Source organism: Nanorana parkeri, unplaced genomic scaffold, assembly GCF_000935625.1.
Source record: "Nanorana parkeri isolate BGI_ZX_2015 unplaced genomic scaffold, ASM93562v1 scaffold6, whole genome shotgun sequence".
Classification (NCBI taxonomy): domain Eukaryota; kingdom Metazoa; phylum Chordata; class Amphibia; order Anura; family Dicroglossidae; genus Nanorana; species Nanorana parkeri.
In genome coordinates, this window is record NW_017306274.1 from 3900012 (window position 1) to 3905000 (window position 4989).

The following is a 4989-nucleotide window of genomic DNA, read 5'->3' on the forward strand; positions in this document are numbered from 1 at the left end:
CCCATCAACTGCCCCCTGTGTGCTGCCCGTCCCCTCCATCAACTGCCCCCTGTGTGCTGCATGTTTTTCTCCATCAACTGCCCCCGGTGTACAGCATATGTGTGAGAGAACACGGGCTGGAGCTGTGTGTAGCATTGTGTGTGTGTCACGGTTTGTGGTTTGCAGACACAAAATATGTCCCGTTGTCACTATGAACTGCCGTGTCACCTGACACCCCGATCCCCTCCTCCTGATGGACGCAGTGTGTGTGTCCCCCTCCCATCCCCCACCCTGTTATATGAGATGTACTAAGATGAGCCGCCACTCGTGTCACACAGAGAATTGTATTTATAACATGCGTCTTGTTACACACTGCCAGTGCCCCATGGAGGAGAATGGCCTTCACTTCCTGTCCCGTACACACAACAGGAAGTGAGAGGAAACCTCTATATAATAAGGGACAGCCGTCTCTCTCTATTCCCCATCAGTGATATCTCACTTCCTGTCACCTCCAGTGAGGCTTTAGATCAGGGGTGGGGGGCAACTCCGACCCTCCAGCTGCTATGGAACTACAACTCCCATGAGGCATTGCAAGACACTGACAGTTGCAGGCATGTGTCCCAGAGGCAGATGCATGATGGGATTTGTAGTTCAAGCACTGCTGGAGTGCTAAGGTTGCCTGTCCCCGCTTTAGATACATTGTAACATAAGAGACCCGTCCTTCAATATGGCCGCTGCATTTGTTTTCTCTACGAGGGCCCATTCACACCATGGCGGTGTCCATGCGTCTTGTAGTGCTAATAGGCCCTAAAGCAGGGGCCTTGGCCCTCCAGCGGTGGTGGAACTACAAATCCCAGCATGCCTCTGGGAGTCGTGCCTGTGTCTCTCAGTCTTGCTAAAGCCTCAAGGGACTTGTAGTTCTATAAGACTGACAGCCACAGGCATGATGGGGTTTGTAGCGTCACCACAGCCTACCCCTGCCCTAAGGGTTAAAAAAAAAAAAAGAAATGGTGACCCTGCCAGAAATGTGGTGTCCTCGTCACTTCCTGTGAGCTGAACTGACATTTCAAACAATGTTGTCAGCTTTCCAAGCTATTGTCTGTGAACTGCAAAGCAATTCCCGCCTATGTAATGAAGGGGAGGGGGCGTATTTGTAGTCCAAATCAAGAGAGCAGCTGAGAGTGACAACGCTGCTTCTGCACTGATATAGTACAGTGAGTGTTGTCACCCTAGGACTGTGGGGGCAACTCTGGCCCTCCAGCTGTGGTTTAGCTACACATCGCATGGTGCCCCTGGGTGTCATGCCTGTAGCTGTCAGAGTCTTGCATTGCCTCCTGGGACTTGTAGTTCCACAACAGCTGAAGGGCCGGAGTTGCCCAGCCCTCGGACAGGAAGTGTGTTACCGGCAGGATCAAATAAAGGAAAAACAGCCTGAAAAAAAGAAAACAAATGCAGCCACCATATCTAAGGATGGGAAGATACCATGGGGGGGAATTAGGAAGACTGAAGCAGCCGTGCATGGCAACCAATCAGCTCCCAGCTTTCATTTTCAATGCTTCACTGAACAAGCTGAAGAGAAGCTGATTGGTTCCTATCTCCGGTCCGCTCCAGATTCTGTCTGCTCCGGTCTTAGTAAAATTCCCCCCATGAGTTTCATTCACAAAGCTTTAACACCAGGATAAGGAGCTTTATTTTCAGTCATGTGACTGTTATTCTCAAATATCATTGGACTGAGCTGAAAATAACTGTCAGTCATGTGAGAATTGAGAATAACTGTCACTGTATTTACAAAGAAAGGATCCTTCTCCGGTGAAGCCTATTGTTATGTTTCTGTTCCTCAATGGATACAATGTAACAATATGTGATCATCACTGAGGCCCTGTTCACACTGTGTGTAGCATTAAGGCCCCGTTCACATATAGCGAATTGTCGCGCGATTTCCGCCGCGATATCGCGCATTTTTGCCGCGCGATATCGCGAGAAGTCGCCGGCCAATGTTATTCAATGGAGCTGTCTTAACTCCATGTCGCTCGTCGCTGTCGCAAGTCGCTTCTACCGGACCCTTTTTTCGGCGGATTTTGCGCGATTTTACTTTTTTTCTATGGAGCCCGACGGGGAAGGTCGCGCTACCGTCGCTGGAACGTCGCCCCGAAAGTCGCGCTATCCCGGCCGTGCGGATCCGCTGCAAAAGGTATGTCGCTATATGTGAACGGGGCCTTAAGGAGAACTATGAGGTGAGTGCTTTTCACTCACCTCATAGTTCTAGCCGACCTGTGACAATGAGACCGTCACAGGTCGGCTCAGTAGATCGGGAGGTGAGCGAACACATACCCGCGTTCGCTCACAGGGGAGGGGCTGTGACAGGGGAGGGGCTGGATTCCCCCCTCCCGCTCCGATCCGCCAGCGCTGAGTGGAGGAACGGACGGGGGAGGGGCGGGTACAGCTGGCTCTGCCTCTAGATAGACAGAGCCAGCTGTCAGTCACGCAGCTAGGCGGATCCAGACATAATTGTCGGGATCCGCTTCAGCTGCGACGTCTCAGTATAGCGCAAGCTGTAGCTCGCGGTATACTGAGCTTAGGGTGACGGGAGGACGCTAGTTTGTGTCCTCCCGTTACCCTAAGGAGAACTATGGGGAAAAGACTTATCCCCATAGTTCTCCTTTAAAAACTTTAATTTATATTCTTCAATATCCACAAATTATATAAATGCACTTTGCGTGCACCAAATACCCGGATATTATCATGCTAATGTAGGAGTGACGTCATCACAGTGCTGTGCATAGCCTGTGCAGAGCTGTGGGAGGGGCCCAGTTGGCCCCACCCACTATAGGCTGCCTTCAGAAAACTACAGGGAGGGGAGGAGACAAGACCAGTCACCCTGCACAAGGAGAGAGAGAGAGCGCAGTAGTGACCGGTCTTTATTACGGGAAGCTTCACCTACTACAGGAAACGACAGGAGAGGGTGGAAACAAGACCAGTCACCCTGCACAAAGCGAAAGAGTAACAGTGAGCGGACTTTATTACAGGAAGTTCAGCCCACTGCAGGCTGGATTCCCCGCTCCGATCCGCCAGCGCTGACTGGGGGAGGGGGCGGGTACAGCTGGCTCTGCCTCTAGATAGGCGGAGCCAGCTGTCACTCACGCAGCTAGGCGGATCTCGACATCAATGTCGGGATCCGCTCCGGCTGCGGCGTCTCAGTATATAGTGAGCTGTAGCTCGCGGTATACTGAGCTTAGGGTGACGGGAGGACGCTAGTTTGTGTCCTCCCGTTACCCTTAGGAGAACTATGGGGAAAAGACTTAACCCCATAGTTCTCCTTTAATGTGCGTTTGCGTGTGTTTTTCCCCTGCATGACTTTATTTAATCAATGGGCTGCAAATGCAGGAAAGGGAGCATCAACAAGCAAGGGCAGCGCAAACACCTTCCACGTTTTTATTGTGTTGTGGGAACGCACGTCATGCAACGCCGAAGTGTAAACGGGAGCTGTGCGCCATGTTCATCCTAATCTCAGGTGTGCAGTCATTTCCACCCAGCGCTCTGCCGGCCATACACATCGACTTGTCTGGCCAATTGTCCGATACAACCGTTTTATTGGTTGCGTGTTGCAGATTGCCATTCGATAACATCTGACTGCATCGATCCGATCGCTTTTAGGGCCCATTCACACCAGAATGACACTTTACTGTGCGTTTAGCACACGCTATGACACAAAGCCCGTGACAAACTGCACGTGAAGCCGCGAGCAGCAAAGTAAAGCTCCGAGGCGCAGACATTGGCATGCAGTGTGCAAGAGCTTGAGTGCGGCGAGATGAAAGACTGACAGCCAATCAGCTCACACATAAGAACTTAATGGAATTTGCGTCCTGACGCACGGGCTTATACAGGCGAGCCGATTGGCTGAAGATGACTTTTTTTTCCTCGCCAGTTGAATTGCGGGAGGAAATTGTAAGACGCACTGCCCGTGAAGGTCTCCACGCCCCCTTTGCCATGCACGAGGTGCAACGTATTGCTATGCATTTGAATGGCACCCAGTGTACCTCCTGGCGGCCATGCATTGCAGCACAATGTGCGCTACCGCAATATTGTACGTTGCGGCATGGTGAGAAAAAAGTCGCGCATGTGCTGTTTTTTTTTTCTCTCACTGCAACACATGGCATTGCGGTCCGCGTGTTGCACTGGAACGCCCAACCGAGGCATTGTGCGGCAGCCTGCACTAAACTCGTAAGATGCATTTAGCGCAATGCTCTGGTGTGAATGGGCCCTAAAGTCAGTTCGACCAAACGCTATCTGCTGTCGCGATGCAAGATATCGATTTGTTCATCGGTCGGTCTAAAACGACAAATGGCGCGCCCTTTTGATTCAAAAATGGTGGAGGCGAAATAAATAAAAGTCTCTGGAGCAAATGGTTCACCGGAATGTTCCGAACTTCCCGACCAATTTTATCTTTCAATGCCGCAAAGTCGATGGAGATGGCGGCAGAGCAGGTTCAGTCTGGTATTATAACGAGCGATCTGTCAGATTGGCGCATGTATGGCGAGAACGAGGGCTGTGTATTGCAATGTGTAAACAACAATGTGAATAATATGCTTCTGTTTACATGTTTGTGAAGGTTTGTTTGTTTGTTACCGGGAATAATGATGGAAAGTATCGTTTTATGAAATATTGTGGATACAAAGCTTTAAAATGGAGATTTTGGTGGGTCTGGTATCTTTGCTTGTCCAAAGCTCACCACGCACATCGCAATCTGATTGTACAATCTCCTTTAGATCTACCAGTTAGGATGCATTATTGTTTACCATATAACAGTGATGTCACGGAGGTATACGTATGTGAGGTGGAGATTCTTTTTACTATATACCAGTGATGTCACTGAAGTATATATATATGTGATGCGGCCATTTTATTTACTATATACCAGTGATGTCACTGAGGTATACACATTTGAGGTGGCGATTTTATTTACTATATACCAGTGATGTCACTGAGGTGTGTATATATATATATATATAT

The 4989-nt window shown here is 49.7% G+C and overlaps 1 protein-coding gene across 2 annotated transcripts in view; it reads left to right on the forward strand.

Annotated features, from left to right (window-relative positions):
- Positions 1–4989, forward strand: part of PHKB (phosphorylase kinase regulatory subunit beta) — a 206348-nt gene that overhangs the window by 322 nt on the left and 201037 nt on the right. The gene's annotated exons all lie outside the window — the stretch shown is intronic.